Raw genomic sequence first — 20,297 nt, 5'->3', positions numbered from 1 at the left:
TGAAACTCCATTTGATCTCCAATTAATCTAATTGCTGTATAAGAAACTAGCTGATATAGCCTAAGATGTCTAATTTGTATTTTGCTATTGATGGAGCATAGTTTTATATGTTGTAAGAATCTAAATGTGAACAAATTAAACCATTGTTCAAAGTGTAACCTCAGTCTGTGGCCAGCAGAGGACGCACCTTCACCACATCTGAACTCTGTCACTCAGCTCAAATAATGACATCATCAGTATCATATTCATCCCACAGTGTGTACACAGAACAAAAGTAATATTGAATGCAAAATTATGGAAGGGTTTGAGATGTCAAACAAGGGAACTGATGTCTCCTGATGTCCTGTAACCTTATGTTAAACAAAAAAATTAACTAAAGAATGTAATGATATCATTCATACCTGTAACCAAACGAGGCATTTTACCCTATCCTTCTTTGTAGTTTGCCTTCTTTTATGTTTCTGAAAAATGAACAGGGTGAAAAAGTTTACACAATATGATCCTGTAAAAACCAAATAGATGTTTTTGTGGTTTTTAGTCCAAGTTTGAGGTCATCAATATGCAAATATATTGCTAACAGCCTACCAAATTAATCTTGAGCAAATACGATTGACCCGTATGTCCTTTGATATGTGACGTAACAACAACTGCAAAAATAATTGATTAGTGTTTTTAAATAGCTAAGTACAATTTAAGCCCAAAGACGCACTTTAACACTTTAAACAGTTGCGCTTCTCACAGATGATCAGAATTTATTTATTAAACTACCTTTCAAAAGTTTGGGGTCAGTATATTCTTTTAAAAGGAAATTAATAATTTTATTCAGCAAGAATGCATTAAATTGATAAAAAAGCAACATTAAAGACTTTTATATTGTATATAAACTTTGTATTAATCAAAGAATCCTGAAAATATGTATGATGTTTCCACAAAAATATTAAGCAACACAACTGGTTTCAACATTGATCAGCATATTAGAATAGGTGTGTTCGACTTGAAGTGGCGCTGCACAGACCGATCGGTGTATGACATCAAAGTACCGCGAGAGCGATTCGAAAGCAAACGGCTCCATCCACTCTCGCGGTACTTTGATGTAATACACCGCTCGGTCTGCGCAGCTCCGCTTCAAGTCAGACACACCTAGGCTGCGTCCCAAAACTTAAAAGGTAAGAAGGCACCAAGGCACGTCCGAATCCAGTGTTAATCCTGTGCTTTCCATTCTGTGAAAAAGAAAAAGAGAAAGATGGCGTCTGAAAGTTGCGGTTTCTGGTCAGATTGTATGTAAATGTACGTTTTTGACCAACGTTTTTCACTTCTGATGTCATTTCTAGCTAGAAATTACTATCATAATAATTAGCTTAGTTAGTAGTTTCGTGAGGTACCTTTGTGTGCAAATGCAGTCTGCATTATAGTCATTGCCTAACTATCCACCATTTTTCCAACGCTGTTTTCTCTGAATGTGCAAGACTTCTGATTTATTAGCCGCTATAGGAAAATAACGAGAAAAATATCAAAGTGCAGTAAACTGTAAAACTGTTTGAGTACAAACCAGCATGTTGACAATTAAGACAACACATTAAAACAATATGGTAAGAAATACAAGTTTGCAAAATCAAGCAGCATAACGAGCTGTTTTGTACAGCAAAAAATAACTGAAAGCGAATAACACCGGAAGCCAGACACATTAAATTTACAAATGGCTGCGCCCGCTAGGGGTGTACGATATTGACAAAAAATGATATCTCGATATTTTCTAGGATTTTCTTGATAACGATAATTATACGATATTTTGCTGAGTGTGTTTATTTTGTTGGTACCTTGGCTGACTCTTAAAGTTTTTGATATTCTTCATATTTTGTGCAGTGGCTACTTCACAGCAGTGACTTGAAAAATGATCTTTTTCAATAAGTTTAAATAGATTTTTACATTTTAAGGGCGTTTTTACTTTTATAAAGCCATTTTTTAACCTAATTAAATGTATGCCTCATCTTTTGTGTCAAATTCTTACCTTTAATCAATAAATTCAATCAGAACAATAAGACACAATAGGGCTGTTACCAATCAAATGAAATCAGAATCAACAAAATTAATCTTTGTAATGCAGAGGAAACACAGGATCTGCATCTGAAGTGCCATTTAAATACATCTACACACACTGTTTATTGCTGCTCAGAGCTGACAAATGCATTTTAACTGCAGTTACAAAATGCATAAATAATGTTTTGATGTTTTAAACATAAAATGTTGAATATTGATATTTTGTAATTATTTAAAGAATAAAAAAGATACTTTAAATGTTAAATTAAAACCGCCACTAGGTGGCAGCAAGTCAATGTTAATGAGTGAGTCATTGAGTGTCAACCGATTCATTCAAACGGTTGATTCATTCAGGAACAAAGCATTTGACCGTTTTAATGAGTGAGTCATTGAATCATTAATTCAAAAGATTCGGTCATTCACCGCCGTTTGTTGACAAGAGACGAAAATCAGTCTTGTGGCTTTGTTTGGAACTATTTTCTTTGGCGAAATAGAGCGAACACAGGCAATATTGTGTCTAAAATGTAAGTCACTAAATATTAACTCCTTGTTTATTGAACTATTGTGTAAAATCAATATCACATTTGTAATCATTGTGATATTTGGAGAAAATGTGATATTGATTAACTATATTAAATTATACAATATAAAAAGACATACAGATGTACTTTTACCCCCTTATCTTGAATATTGGGTGCATTATAAATGATTTTTAATGGACTATATCACGCAGTGAAAGCATGCACTCTAAATGCGCCAGCGCGCGCCACTAGTCTAACCTACTACAGCACGTAGTGTATGTGTCCAACTTTCTATGTGTTTTTCTGTAAAGTGAAGGACATACTCGATACTTTCAGATCGCATATCGTTAAAACAACAATCACGATATTATCGTAGACGATACATATCGCACACACCTAAATATAAGGTGGATAAGGCAGCGAGGCAACAAATCAGCTGCCTATGTTTTCAGACGCAGCCCCAACGATTTTTGGATCATGTGACACTAAAGACTGGAGTAATGTTTGCTGAAAATTCAGCTTTACCATCACAGGAATAAATAAATAATAATAATAATAAAAAATCAAAAATAAAAGTTATTTTACATTTTAATAATATTTACCAATATTACACTACTTTTTTACTGTATCTTTGATCAAATAAATGCAGCCTTGTTCAGCATAGGCTATATAAGAAACATCATTAAAAAACATTTTAAACATCTTACCGACCCAAAACTTTTGAACAATATAGTGTATTTCATTATTATAGTTTTTATTATTTTATTTCTGAATCTGACACTCCTAAATTCAAGGGACAGAAAAGTATTCACTTTACACACTTCAGAATCTCAGTCATCTTAGTATTTTTTGCATACTATATAGGAAGTATGCTTCCTATTTCAATAGAAAATGTGTCAAGGAATTGATATGTGATATATGATATTCATGATACCATCTCATGCTCATTTGTAGGCAGATGGGTAGGCCTATAGATTTCAGTTGTGTTACAGACAAGTGAAGATGTACAACTTTTTTTGCCTAAAGAAACATCTTGCATCTCTTTTTAACTTATTGAGCTTTATCTCAGAAATAAATAGCTTTGCATACCAGGAAAGAGCTTTATATGTGAATTGATATTCTAACTTATAAAATGTTTTGAAAAGCACTGCTTGTGGTTTAATGAGACTGTCCTCTGCTCCACTTTGAAAGACAGATAAGACGTTGATACTCAAAGGTTGCCTGAGCTTCCACTGCAGTGGGAATATGTCTGTCAAAGCAAATAGACAGCTGGCCTGTACCTCTCATCCATCAAGCGCTGCCACGTCCACTTTGCACATCTTGATAACGGGGGAATTAACAGCAAGCCTAGAGATCAATGCATTATTTAAGAGGCGGCGTGCTGATTGGTGATGAAAATGAATGAAGAGCTCGTTCTCTGCCCCCGTTTTCTACGGTGTCCCTCAGGTACCTTCTCGCAAATCCTGTAGAGAATGTAAAAACACGCTTTTGGCTGGAGAGATTCCAGAGTGTTTTAATTAATGCAGTTTTTGACACACAATCAGTAAAGTACCCATAAAGGATGTCCTCCTAAACATCTTAAAATCAGTTTTCAAGTCATTTTGCGTTTTTCAACAGCATCTAAATGAATATACATCTATCCATCATAATTTATAACAATACCACCTTTAAAAAAAAAAAAAAAAAAGTAAATTAAATAATACTTTTATTCAGCAAGGATTCATTAAACTGATCAAAAGTGACAGCAAAGACTATATTGTTACAAAAAAATAAATTTAAAATAAATGTGGTTCATTTGAACTTTCCATTTATCAAAGAATTCTGAAAACACCTTATACAAAATTATTAGGCAGCACAACTGTGTTCAACACTGAAAATAATAAGAAATGTTACCAAATCCGCATATTATATGAATTCTGAAGGATCATGTGACGCTGAAGACCGGAGAAATTATGCTGAAAATTCAGCTTTGCCATCACAGGAATAAATAACATTTTAAAATATATTCAAATAGGTCTTAAACATCTTAAAATCAGTTTGCATGTATGTGCTTGTCAACTGCATATAGATCTATACCCGTTTTCAGATGCACGTTGCTGCAACGCACCGCAATGACCTTACCTCCCATCAGAACACAGACCAATAACACTTCAGATGTCTCTTTGTCCTTAGTTAATATCAGGACACACACCGTCCTTACTGTCACTTTAGCGAGAGTGGTGTGCATCGAGCAGCACGTCTTCTTTGACCTTAAGGAATGACCCTTATGGTGATGGTCCTAAATGGGCGTTTCCCATGAGGGGCTGGAGAGATGAAAGGCTGTGTTCTTAAAGGCAGATTAAACAGGATTTGATAGGCAGAGCAGAAAAGCTTCTTTAGTAACTCTGGGAAAAGTCAGAGAGCATTTGACGGGCGGCAGGGAAACAGATCCACGGGGCAGCTCATTTAAAGAGAAGCACGCAGGGCAAGAATCCAGGCTGGTCCTACTTCAGCTGTTTGGATACTGATGATAATGATGAGCCCCCCAAAAAATAGCTACATCTAGATATAGTTCTAGTCACCAAGTCTTGTTTCCCGCCATTGCAAACATGTTCTCTTGGCTGACATACTGTAGCTTTTTATATATATATATATATATCACTTACCTGTGCTTATCATTATTATATAAAAATATGTAATCTGTTTCTGAAGTATGGAAAGTTATCTAAATGTGCTATTTTTCTCTTTCTAAAGTGCTGTATGTCTAAAAGTGAATTTTCCAGTACATAGTCAGAAACTAGTGCTTCTAGATCCATTTTTAAAAAAAAAAAAACTGTAAGATAAATCTTATCAGCCTGACGTTTCTTTCTCTGTTTCTCCCTGTTTTCTCTCTCCTGGTCTTGGAAGAATGGTGCCTTCAGCCGGAAACTGACCATATACAGACTTATTACTCTATGTCTCACATTCTATAATGATGTAATGTATATTCTCATTGGACAGTTGCTACACCACCCCTGAAACATGTATAAAGTCAAGTACAGAAGTAAAATTTGAAGAAGTTTTGTGAACGGAGATTGGCTTCATATTCATGACTCCATGGGCCCATTTCCATGGGCCCATGCATTCTTGAGTGAAAGGAGGGATTGAGAATATTGTTGTGTTGGCACAGAGAAATAGATTTATAATCTAACATAAACTAATACATATTTCAGAATTTCTTAGTATTTGGTTTTGTCCCCTTTTTTGTCAATGCAACAAATTTTCTTTTATTGGATTAGTGACCTAAAAATAGTGCAGATGTTTATATATTTTTTATATTTCTTCATTTCACATCACAAATCTTCTTTGTTTTAAATGTTTCTGTTTATTTCCGGATGTGGTTTGGTCGATTGGATCACAAGTCGATGAGAGAAACACATACCCGTTTACACCTGGTGTTTTAATCCGTCTCTTTTATCCACTTTCAACCACTTCTGTCCTGATTTCTTCGAGGGGAGGGTCTATGGGTGGGTAAATGTATGGATTTTTTCAAATCTTTCGATCTAATGGACAAAATAAGCTCGCACACTTTATGTATGAACGCGCCCAGAGATGACAGGAAAACACAATGAGAGCATCAGCTTTTGTTTCTGCTCTGACAGCCGCAAGACCGGCTGAACGCGGTGAGTGTGTGTTAGGAATCAGGAATGGTGAGAGAACATTGTGCTTGGTACGTTTTTCGTCTTCTAACCAAACTTAGGTCTTCAGCCGACAAAGTTTAAATCCCGTCTGGCTAGCGCACGTCCCATAATGTTTACGCATTAGGTCAGTAGGTAAACAGTAGGAGGTCTTTTGCTTTGTTCAAACACATTAGACCGCATGAGCGTTTACACTATGAAAGCAATACGGTCGAAAGCGTTTTCGACTACCTCTGGATGTGGTCGAAAGTGGACAAGCTCAAAATGTTTTAGACCCTGTTTAAACCTGTATTTAGCGTCATCCACTTGTGATCCGATCGACCAAAACACATCTTAATACCAGGTTTAAACAGGGCCAGGATGATTTAATAAACAAAATAAGAAGAAACCGAGAAACACATAGAGCAGGAACACAAACATCTATATCAAACAGCTGACAGAGAACACAAGGGCTGTTTATACACAGGGTGTAACAAGGCAGACAAGACACACCTGGAAAAATCAGGGAATTAATCAACATTGAAAATCTACAAAAGACTACAAACATGGCACTCGGGACAGGAAGTATAACAAAAGTCCATAGACAAACACGAAGAACCAGTAGAGAGAGACCAGTAATTAGTTTGACCTTTAAGTTCAGTTAGTTTTAACAATTGATTGGTTCTTTCTATACCGATAAATGGCATCAATCAGTGTCTCTAAATAAGATCACCCAACAATGGTATTCAGAGGTAAAGTATTATATTTCATGTATTTTGCATAAATTTGCATAAATATAATGGCATAAATAACAATAATAAAAAATACTAGTAGTATTATTTATTTTAAAATATTCATAATGAATATCATGTTTTTGTATGCCAAAAAACAGAAATAATGTCATAATTGTGCATATCAGTTAATCTATAAAAACAATAAATCATCTGTATTTGTCATAAATAGGCAATATATCTAACTCCCATGTCTACTAAAGGTCTTGTTACTGGTAAAACATTCTCTTAATTCTTTCATCAGTTGCTAATTTACACTTTAAGCAAGACACAATCCACAAAATCTATAGCACTGTGTGTTGATTTGATTGGAGTTGAGGTTAATGCAAAAACTTCAGCTTGGCTGACTAGATGTAAATATAGAATGAACTTATGTGTGCTAGCTTTGCTAATACTGTACCTTAATTTACTTTTAGTGTTCAATGTTACCTAATGTTTCTTTGATGGCATCATTTAGCTGATTGTATTTTACAAAAAACAAAGCTAAAAAATGACAAGAATAGACACATGGACAGGGATTCAATCCAAACACCCACAATCCCACATTTCATCTCCTGAAGTTTAAAATCACAGTCGGAGACGGTGTGGGCGGCTGCTTTCAGATCATAACGATATTTCAATGTATATGAGGCCAAGAGGTAATTTTTCTTTTTTCTTTTCTATTTTTTTGTGGAAAATGCTTGTTTAGCGTGAATTCTTTCATACACTGCGAAATCAACCCCGCAACGACAAACTTAAGATTAAATCATGTAAGAAAAAATAAAAGGTGTGGGGTGTGAGTGGGACAGCTTGAAAGATATTCAAATACATTTCCTATCAAAAAGAATTTGTAATGATTCCCCCTCATCGGAATGCCGTCTCTGCAGGGCTGGTTTCACTCCCCGCTCACTATTCAATATGGATATGATGGTGTACTCGTTGTAATCATAGTGCGGAGGAATACTGCAAAGACTTTCACCTTTAAAAATAATGATTATGATGCAGCGCTTTTGGTGGAGTGGGCACAGTTTGTGCACTAACAACTCACATTCTGTGTGAAAACTATCTATGGCTTCTTGATGAATCTTTACCATTACATGTCTTATCTACGACAATTTTTTTTACAATAGGCCTATATTCATTTTACAATATATTGTGAATAAGTATTTTTAGTGACACATTTTTAAATGAATAAGCAGTCAGTAAACAGATTAACGCTTAAAAACTTAAAGTATAGTCAGATTTAATCTGATTTCTAGTTCTAGTTCTGAGATACAGTCAGATTTCTAGCTCATAACCGAAAAATGACACACATTTCAGTTGTGAACTCAGCAACAGCTCTGAATGATTCACTGATGATTCAGAATCTTTTTGTCTGACTTGTTAAAAAGAACCAGTTTATAAGTGTCCTTTTTGTTGAAAATTGGGCATCATGGTTTGCACAGCGGTTTGTTGACCTGAAACCCAATTATTGTGGTGTACTTCTTTTTTTGTCGCATTTGCAGACATTTTTGTCACAGTCTGGAGCCCATAAGGAAAGCTTTAATGTAAAGTCAATCATTAAAGCAAACTATTTCACAACCCTCTGGAAGTCTTCTGAAATCTTTTGATGGATTTGTGTGTAGAACAGATCAAATTTGTGTTTAACGGCACTAATAACTTTTTTAATTCAAACTGGTAAACTAGCTAGTGAAAGGTTAAGGTCTTAAAAGATATGTGCCAGCAAACAGTAAGAGTATCATGGTTAATTTTCATGTTCAATCAATGTATGAATGCAGCTAACACCGTGTCCTAACCAGATGCAATGCGATAAGATTCCAGTGACAAACAATTTTCCTGTCTACACCAGATGCGACACGACTACGAGACACGATAAAGTCAATCAAAAATCGCAACCAATCAGAAGAAAATTTTGAAGCCCAAAAAAGTGCATCCATCCATCATAAAAGTAATCCATACAGCTCCAGGGGGTTAAGAAAGGCCTTCTGAAGTGAAGTGATGGATTTTTGTAAGAAAAACATCCATATTTAAAACTTTATAAACTATAATAACTGGTTTCGGCAATGGCCGTATGCAAGTCTAGTTTTGGCGGAAGAGTGACCTTTGGGCTTCAAAATCTCTAGCCCCATTCACTACCATTAGAAAGCTAGGAAGAGCCAGGATATTTTTTAATATAACTCAGATTGTGTACGTCTGAATGAAGATAGTCATATACACCTAGGATGGCTTGAGGGTGAGTAAATCATGCAATAATTTTCATTTTTGGGTGAACTGTCCCTTTAATGTTTGCATAACCAAGAAAAAAAAAACATTTTAAAAGTTTAGAGAACATTCAGAAATAATGTTAGTAAAATATTTAGTTAGATGGGTCATTCCCAAGCTGCAAAATAAGAAACACTGGCTGCTTCCAAAATCGCATACTCTCTTGAGTAGGCACTAATGTTAAATAAGTAATTACTTTATGACCACTAAAAAAAGTATAGTTCTAGATAGTATAGTATGAATGTAATCCGGACATACTACATTCGCCATGTTGTCATTATCATGTGATCTATCAGCGTCAGTTGTGTCGCTTCATTGCCATTCACAAATCCTCTCCTGTGGCCTCATGGGATAGTAAAGTGTCCATCGTATGCACACTTCAAAATCTCACCAGAAGTATTAGATCATCCGGGTACTTTTTGCTTACTCTTATGAGAACTGTGAATTCTCTTTTTTTGCCTACTATATAGTAGGGAAGTATGTGATTTCAGAAGCAGCCGTTCTGTTTCTGGTTGTCATAACAGGTGACAGGTGGAGGTCATTGTTGTCAGCTCTTCAGTGTGGCTCTTTTATAGAGGAAAACACTTGACTCAGCACAAATTCCTAAACAGTCCTGTTGCCTCATTTTCTTGACAGCCGGGCAGCGTTTAAGGGATATAGATTAGTCTGTTATGGGATGTGACTGCCTCTCTTACACACTTTAACAAATGTATGATTACATTCAATAGTGCTCTGCAATTTCATTCCGTTTCTTCAAAGGAAGAGAGACATATGGGAAACAGTTGCCTGCCAGTGAACGGTCGGTCACCACTAGGCTGATTTTATTTGTGATCTTTCTCTTAGATTAATTCATAGCTTTTCCTCTCCCGCCTGTCAGGTCAGGGATTAGTTCTTGTTTTGTGTGCGTGTGTGTGCGTGCATTTGTCTTCTTTTCCTTTTCAAGGAAATGTGCTTTCAAGAGCGCTGTGGAAAATGGAGTGGTTTATGTCATTTTTCTGAGAGTTTTTAAAACAAGGATGAATGTTTCACCTAGAATCGATCAACATGTCTTATGAGGTTGAATGGAGGTACAGATTGATGTTTAAAAAAAGAAAAAAAAAATGAATGAGGAGGAACTCAGAGAATGTGAAATTGGGGAGATGAATTGTAAACTACAGCCTGGAGGTCAAAATGCAGTTACAAGTTTGTACATACAAAAGGTTAAATGCTGCCTTCAAGTCATGCCAATGACTGTATTTATGAAATGCAAAGTGATGTTGATCATAATAGACTTTAAATGAATATGCAATTTAGTTTGTATGCATTTTGTGCACTGTTGATGGAGACTAGCAGATAATACTATACTCATTTAGCCAGTTAATGAGGTAAAACCTGTGCAACAAAACTACATATCCCAACATTCTCTGCAGCCATAAGAGAATGAAAAATATTTAAATAAAGTTTCACCTACTGTTCACAAAAAAATTCACAAAAATACACACGAAATTCGTTCAAAATACCAGTCTCATCAAGTGTTCTCGTGAACACAGTCGGTTATGTCTCAAAAGAAACAACAAGAGAAGGATATATATCATTATTTTGGATCCGTGCATTCGGTCTTAAAATGACTATAAATGCCTGCTGTTGTCTATATGTCATTGATGTTAATCAAACTACAAAACACAGCTTCAATAAAGATTAATCTATATTAAATTTATACAGTGAACATAGTGATATTTTACATTTAATTATTAATGAATACTACAGTTAGACCTCACCATTTGTAACTTTGTTAGGCTGTATTGTACATATCTATGCTTGTAATTCATGTATTTGTTCTTATTTTTTACTGATTGTTCACTTGCCTTTAATAATGTTTGAACTTTATTAGTTAAGCTAGTAGTTTTTGTTGTGGTATCAGAGTACTTAAAGGGTTAGTTCACCCAAAAATGAAAATTCTGTCATTAAGTACTCATCCTCATGTCGTTTCACACCCGTAAGACCGTCGTTCATCTTCAGAACACAAATTAAGATATTTTTGATTAAATCCGATGGCTCAGTGAGGCCTGCATTGACAGCAAGTTAATTTACACTTTCAAACACCCACAAAGGTACTAAAGTTATATTTAAAACAGTTCATGTGACTACAGTGGTTCAACCTTAATGTTATGAAGCGCCAAAAAAACTAATTTACAGCTTTATTCAGCAATATCTAGTGATGAGTGATTTCAAAACACTGCTTCATGAAGCTTCAAAGCTTTACGAAGCTTTTGTTTCGAATCAGTGGTTCGGAGTGCCAAAGTCATGTGCTTTCAGTAAACTAGGCTTCGTTACATCATAAGTGTTTCAAAATTTCAATAGTTCACATGACTTTGGCAGTTTGATACGCGCTCCGAACCACTGATTCGAAACAAAAGATTCTTTCCATTTATGTCTCTTTGTAAAATTAGACGAGCGCCACTTGAAATCCCTCCTTCAAGCAACAGAATCAGTGTGAAGGAAAGTAACAAACTGAGTTTAAACCTGGGGCAAGAAGTCTTGCAGTTTCTCACGGCACTGCTGCCGTTCGACACTCTTGTTTGCTTGCCAGCTACAGCAAACATTGATTGGCTGATTAAGCACAAATTGATTAGCAGGCTCTCATTAGCATCCCATTAGCAATGACCTATACCTAGCAAGACACACCGCACTCTGACTCAAATGGATTAACAAGCACAACAATCCCGCCACGGACAGAAAATCTGTGAACACTTCTCTAAAAGCCAGAAATCAATGGATTTCACATTATTAACCCCCAACGGACATAAAACAGCGCTCTAATGCCGTATCATTGGCGCAAAGCCCCATTTTAATATTTGCATTTATTTACATTAACAATAAGCTGGCCAAACTCTATGCCCTTGAATCAGTCCAAACACACCGCATGGCCGCTATTTCAATAATACAATCCTTTCTATCAACAAACAACAAGGCATTTATTTTCAGCAGAGGGACGAGAGCATTGTACTGAGAACATGCTGCATTGCTTTTGAATAGATAGGCCTCAGGACTTTAATTTGAATATATCTAATAAAACAAATATTCAGAAGAACAACAAGACAAGGCTGATATTTTCATTCGCTCGGAAATGAAAGCTCTAATATGCAGAGGGATGACAGGTCACGCAGTCGCCAGTTGCTAATGTTATTATCTGTGAACATCTTGAAGAGCTCCGTCCTACCAAAAGAAACATATACTTTTTGAAAATCCATGAAATGGCTCGACAAGCACTTTTTTTTTGTCCTGTGTTGTATTTCCATTTTAAAAAGTTGTTAAATGAGTTTGCAAAGTTCTGTTTTTTAATTAGTTTGTTCTTAAAGGTGCAGTAAGTGATTTCTGAGAAACAGTGTTGATATCTGTAATCCAGTCAAACAAACATACCTCTCCCTTCATTGCTCCGCCTCCAAAAACGGTCCTGTTACTATAGTTAACATTATAACAACAGCATATCTAAAGCTCTTGCCTGATCATAACCCTTCTTTTTCAAGTAATATTCCTCTGACCTTTTCTCTTTTGTAATGTCTCTCAGCCATCTCTCTTTCTACAGTCTTTCTTCAAATCTCCCTCTTGCTCACTCTCTCTCCTGCCCCATCATGAGTGGACACGCCCCCTACTGCTGATTGGCTAAAATTGTGTTGTGGTGCTCAGTCTGACCCACTTTCAACAGTGCTTCTCAGAAATCACTTACTGCACCTTTAAGGCAGAACTTAGCTAGTAGTTCCTAAGCTCTTCATAAAGTAAAGGGTAGTCACATAATATGACATTTACCTTTATTTGATCTAATAAGAAGCCTCCAAATTTCTCAACAGAAGTTGCAGAACAGTTTCTGTTGTTGTGGTTGATTTTTAATAACTTCTTTTACCTCACGTATACTATAAATACATTTTCCTTGAAATATGATATAATTATCAAAAAAAGTAAATATTAAAAATAATATTAAGCAATACATAAATACTAATACAACAAAATATAATAATTTATAGTATTTATAATATTTTTAATATATATTTTTACATTATATTAAAAATTATATTTGGATAAGTAATATTGTTTTAAATACCAAATAGGCTTTAGTTTATGCCCCAGTTGTGACTGTGCTACATGCTATTGTTAGTCAGAGGCAGTTACAATTCAGGGGGAGGGACATTCTCATTCTAGAAAGCATTTGATTGGACAAATATTTGAAGTGCCTCTGAGTGCAGGATGAGTCATCATTAATTAAGTTTCCTGGAAAATTGCTAATTTTATATTAGTTAAAAAGTTTATTTTTAGGAGAACACCAGCATATTGATGGCCTCAGAGCTAAAAGCCAAAGTCAGATTTCATCTATGAAAGGTACATTATGGAGGATTTTTTTTTCCCATTTTCTATTAATTACTGAGCCAGTACATGAAAAATAGTGACTCTTGATGTAGCTAGTCAGATTCACCTCAAACCATCAGATTCACCCACTTCATTCACAGAAATTAAAGGTTCCTCCGGAAAGTAACATGCAATTTTAGGTTTCAACCACAGATGTCGATAGAGATCCAAAAATTCTGTAGTGCACCTTTAAGATGACAACATTCATTTTTAGTCATGAATAAAGTGGTTCATTAACAAATCTCAGTGTTATAGCCATGGCCTCTTTGAGCTTTTTGCTAATGCTGCTATTATTATTATGACATATAAAATATAATTTATCTGACATAATTTGCAGATCATTTTCTGTCTTGTCTCTACTGCGCTACTTAATGAAAGTTGAAAAATAAGTGAAATTTTAAAGGGCTAGTAATCAAACTATAAATGTTTGTGTACGATCTGAATTGACAAATGTATGAAGCATCATTTTAATATCATGTGAGTTTTAATTTACATTGCACAATATCATGCTGCAAAACTTAAAATCTTCTAAAGTCTTTAACAGTTTTGTAGGGGTCAGCTCTGTCCTCATTAGTCTACATGACAGTTTCTGTATTTATGAAAAGCAAACATCCATTAAGTTTTTTTTTTTTTTCACGTATAACATTTAACTAAAACCATGAGTAATGCTGGCACTACTTTGTGCCTGGTTTCTGCGTCTTGCGCGTTCAACTTTAGTGCATGAGAAAGTTCTCGCCATCTGCGATAAGCCGTTAAAAATTCTGTCTGTATAAGTGCTAGAGTTTTCGAGCATCTGATGCATAGTAGGTCTTGTTACCAGTTCTAGTGGGTGGTGATTCAACATGCCAAGAGGGTGAGCTCCATAATTTCAGAGCGAAGCGTGAATCTTAGTTCCCGGCACAGATCAGTGACACATCAGCGCAAAGCGACAATTTGGTGCCAGAGAATCGTGCGAATAGATGCTTGCTTGTGTCTGTTCTTGTTAATAATGTTTAAGCTTTCTCATACAGTGCTTTCAATGAAATATATGCATTAAGAACAGTGGATTTATTGGGAGATTTGCCCATAGCTACTTTAAACATAAGTGGTAACGGCTGTGATTTTATACACCACTGAAGCAAAGGCTAAAGCCCCATTCAGTGCTGACAATCAAGCATTCACTAAACAATGCTAAACATTACAGCTACAATTTTCAGGTACATACCGCAAACCCATAGGCATTCGGCACAATGCAGATAAGATGAGCAAGGAACAGATGGAACGTGGATGTGGCCTGTGCCTGAACATGGTGCCGATGTACGCACCTCCTACATAAGCCTGAGACTGTTAGCATGGAGATCTTCCAGAACATTCTTGGCATCAAGAGGATCTAGTCACCATCTGTCTCCCAGGACAACCTCCCAACATAGACCTTCTCCGCCTCCTGCCACCCCTGTGCTCATCAGCACAGATACGCAGACGCCTGTCAATGAAATTCACCGGCCGTTTGTCTTGGGTGGGCAAATATGACCATAAGACAATTCTATTCGGATCATCTGCACCACCTGTTAAGTCTATGAAAACAGATGACGGCACAGTATTGTTAACAGGAGACGTCCACTTTGCCAGACTTGTGTGAATCAACAGGAAGAATTACTAAATGCACACACAAAGCATAGCCAAAAATAAGGCCATTGATGAAGAACACAAAACAGGAGTGAATTCGGTTTCAGTGTGAATGCTTTAAATCGTTCAGTATCAAAATAATTCTTAAATGAGGATGGCCATTTTTAAAATTAGTTTGTTTTAAAAAAAAAAAAAAAAAAAAACGATTTATTTTTGCCATTTTTGCCTTTATTGAGACAGAACAGTAAGTTGACAGGAAGTGAAGTTGGAGAGAGAGAGGGGGATGGGATTGGGAAAGGTCCACGAGTATGTCAGTGCGCTGCCCTCTTTTGGTGCCGACATATAGTGCAGTTGCGTGTCGGGCGTCCTAAGTTCGAGTCGAGGCTATTGGCACTGACAAATTAGATTGTTCTTAAGGCAGAACTTAATAATAAGAATAAACTTCCAAATTTGTGAAGAGAGAAACAATGTTAAAAAGCTGTGCCATTTCAGTTTATCAAGTTGGTGGTTAAGTGGTCAAGGTGGTTGGTGGTCAAGTAAGGTTGATGTTTCAAACTTATTTTGCCTTATGTAACTAAACATTTATGAATTTATAAATGATATATTTCTTGAAATGTGATATGTAATACTAAAAAAACAGTTAGGCTAGTATAATTAAATATGAAAAATAATATTATGGAACTATATCTAAGATTGATAAATACTGATAGAACAAATAGAATATATATATATATATATATATATATATTATCATTATAAAATATAAATATCATTTTTATTATATATAATGTTTTTTATATGAAACATGACATGCATAAACAGTTACACACCATTACGCTCACAATTTTAATGTTCTTTAGGTGTAAATGTATATATCTAAAGGCCTGTTTAAAAGTAACTGTTTATTCATACAGAATACATTTTTTGCAAGCAAAATTGTGATTATATTACAGTAGGTGTTTTAATGGTGACTATTTTTTTTGGAAGGCTGCAAAGTTCCCATGAAGCAAAGATGGCAGCATCCATATTGCATTTGTGTGGCTGAATGTGCTAGCCGAACAACTGCCATTGAGATTAATGGGAATGCTAATGCTAACAAATCACTTTCTGGTTTGGGACAGTTTTCGCTGTTAAACCAGAGAAAATCCAGTGGCACTGAAATAAATAAGACAATCATGCCTTAAATCTGCACAGTACAGCTGAACATGAGCGTAAACCCCCTTTTGCAGCCTTGGCAAATTTACACTGGGGCAAGGGCAGGGAGTACACAAAGCACCTGGTCTCGAAATCAATCATTAGCATGGGTCGAGGGCGGTAATTAGGCGTTCAGGAGGGAGCGTGTGGGACGAGGTGACGAGGAGCAGTTAATGAGGCCACGGGCTGGGGAGGGGTGAACGGCCGGCACCGCGGGAAACTTCACACACGCGGCGAGAAGAGAGAACACACGCCGCAATTATAAGGCACAGTACACAAACATACGATTCAACACCCAAGGAGGTCAGGCTGAAAAATGTGCTGTAACATAGATGACAGTCTAACAAAGCCTTGAGAACTGAGGTGCTATTTTTGTTTGGTAAGTAAAGCAAAGGAATGACCTGTCCTTCTGTAAGACTTGCTAAAGGCTTGTCTATTACTTCATGAGATCTGATTTCTAGTTATTTTATTGTAATGGTTCATTTATTTTAGGAAAAAGGCCTATCTCAGGTCCCTAAATAGGCCTTTTTCCTAAAATAAATTAATTGATTTTAGCATTGTGCTAAAATCTGTATATACATTTTTTTTTTTTCTGCATGTACAATATTTTTAAATTTTTTATACTTGTACTGTGCTAAATTAATTAAAATCGTCTGAATTGTATTAATTAATTATCTAAAAAAAATTCCTTCAGGATAACATTAAATGGTGACCCAGTGCAGCAAAAATTGTCATCCAAAAGTAAACAAAAACATTACCAAAATTAAAATTTTAAATGTATTAATATTACCTTGAAATAAATTTTGATAATTTCTTGTTGTGTTTAGATGTCCAATCAGCTTGTCTTGATAGTTTGAGTGTTTGTTTTGTAAGTGTATATGGGTCAATGATGTGACGGGTCAATTTTTTGTCCAAAGGCCTTAATAATAATAATAATAAACAAAGATATCCAAAGTATGTAAGGTTGTACAACTAGATCTCTTTTATTGAATCCAAAAGGTTTTAATTATATTTTGCTACATATAAAGGTATTTTAAAGATTTTGAAGTGTCAAAAGGTCATTCGGTTTAACCGTCCAAAGGCCAATACAGCCACTTCATTTGTGATTAAAATATCTTAAAATTTAATAAATGTATATATTTTTTATTCTGGCATGATTTTATAACATCATATATCAACAGAGTGCAAAATGGTATTAAAATTATGTGTAGAAGTCGTTGCTTTGTTATGAGAAAAAATGTCCAGAAAAATGAATTTCATTGATGTCATTCGGAGTAACCAATATAAAGGGACCATTTTGGATCAAGTCATGTGGTCAACATCATGTGACAGGATGTGACATCATTCAGACACCTGCAAAGGACCACATGGTTGTGAAGCAAAGTAACTACCTCTCTTTTAACTATTTGAAAAATTCATGTTTTCACTTGCTCATACGCATGTCCCAAAACATCAGGTCATTCGGTACAACCGCTATAAAACATGGAAAATGTTATAATATTTTAAAAACTTGTACTAAATATAAAATGTTTAATTATCCTTTTGCTAGCTAGATATCAGCCTGTTAGCATTGTTTGAAAATGTTGTCATTTGGTATAACCAAAACTGTCATTCGGTAAAACCGAAATTTTGGTTATACCGAATTACTTTTTTGGTGACAAATTTTGTCCATTTTGTAAAAAAAATGACAAAAGCAGTGTTAATTGATTAAAAAAACCACATAATCTCATTGTTAACACTTAAAACTTCAAAATTAATTATATCTCCATTATGGTTTTTCTTCTTTTTTTTTTACACTTTTAAAAACTTTATTCATCAATGACCCATATATATTGGATTCTATATATTAGATTTTCTGTTTTATTTTTTGAATTACTTTTGAGTAAATACGTGTAAAATAAGCTAAACTGGCACTATATGAGCCACCAGGTCTTGGTATCTGTCATTAAAGAGCCATATTGGTTGACTTTACTGGTTATTCAGTATCAGTACCATACCATACCATACCATAGTTAAAAGTACAACAGTATTACTGAAACCAACACTGTACTGTTTACTAGAGGATTGAAACATGGAAAGCAATAATATTTCCTTAACCCTGCTAGCTTCTCTCACCTTTGAATTTTCAGCAAGAAGACAAAAAAACACTCCAAAGAATGAGGCTTGAAGGCTTATTAAATCTACTAATGTAACAAAGACTGAAGCTCACCAACTGTTTTCGGGAACAGATGCTATGTTAACTGTGGAGGGACGAGTAGGTGTATGAATTAGCCCTTGAGTCTCACTTCCAGTCGGAGAGAGAAAGAGAGAATGGTGTGACTCCAGCACGGCTGCGGAGGCATTCGAGACTTCTCTGAGTAACTCGACTCAAAGCCTCACACACGCCAGCCCGAGTGGGATCTGAAGGCAATGATGATTTTCACTTGATCAAAGCGGATCATGAAAAAGCGGCACAGCTCCTTGAGTTTTTTTCTCTTTTTTTCAGAAAAGCTCAGAATATAAAGTGAAAGTGAGACTGCTCATTAGGTTTTTCAGCAGGTTTGAAAATCCAGACAATTATATATATGGTTTAGGATTCAGATTATTGCAGCTCTCAAAGCAACACTATACTGATATTCCTCACATATTAAAGTTTTGTAATTCAGCCCAAACCAATTAACATACATGTTCCATTTAAACTTGGTTTTGTAGATTACATCAGATTTTAGTTTTGAAAATGTTATACTTCTTAAGTATCCATCCATCCATTAGTAACACTTTAGTTAGAGGTCCAATTCTCACTATTACCAAGCTGCTTATTAGGATGCATATTAGGCCTAATTGGATATTGGCTGTTTATTAGTACTTACAAAGCACATATTAATGCCTTATTCTGCATGACCATATTCTACATCCCTTAATCCTACTCAATACCTAACAACTACCTTAATAACTATTAATAAGCAGTAATTAGGGGTTTATTGAGGCCAAAGTCATAGTTAATTATGAGAACTGGACCCTAATCTAAAGTGTGACCTAAATATTATTTATATCTAAACTCAATTTTTTATATAAAATTATTAAATATGTGTACTGATGAAGTTTATATATATATCATATAATTGCCAGACAGTTTCATTTAGATTCTACTAGGCTGTTTTTACAGGCTGAAAGGCATATCAAGCTCTCAGAGTACATTAGTACATTAAGATCACAGTCAGCCCTGTAGCTCCAGCTGATGTAATTAAATTACGGTTGATGTTCAAATGAGAATCTATGTGGCTACATAAAGATCAGATTCAAGCGGCACAAACAGCTTAAATTAACGCGTATATAACAACATATTACAAACATGAAATGAGTAAAAAGGTAACACAAACCCTTGTTGAAACTACTTTGACTTGCGGTTTTGTGTATATAACAACATATTACAAACATTAAATGAGTAAAAAGGTAACATACACCCTTGTTGAAACTACACTGATTTGCGGTTTCTAGATAAACATAACAGCAACAACCAGGCAGGTCTTGAAAAGTTGGCTTTCAAAGTCACTTTCTTTCTGGCACTGATGGCCTACGTGAATTTCTCATGCTTAAAACAAAATATGTTCAATAATTCAAACTTGCATGTACAATGTGTCGTTACAAAAGTGAAGCCATGTCAGGGGAGGTTAGAAAACAAAATGCAAACCCTCATCGACAGCCTTTGTCACTTTGTCTAAATCTTGCATGATAAGAAATGAAAAAGCAACTGCGATTTCGCCGTCATACACATCTAAGAATGTGCTCTAGATTGCAATAAATTTTTTATGAACTGCATGTACATATTGCATTTTTGTGCACTGGTTTCAGAACTTTATACAAGCACATTTAAAAGTATAAAAAAAGTTTCTGCTGACATTTGCAGAATTTTT

The sequence above is a fragment of the Ctenopharyngodon idella genome, chromosome 8, assembly GCF_019924925.1.
Source record: "Ctenopharyngodon idella isolate HZGC_01 chromosome 8, HZGC01, whole genome shotgun sequence".
NCBI classification, from domain to species: domain Eukaryota; kingdom Metazoa; phylum Chordata; class Actinopteri; order Cypriniformes; family Xenocyprididae; genus Ctenopharyngodon; species Ctenopharyngodon idella.
This window is presented reverse-complemented; position numbering follows the sequence as displayed.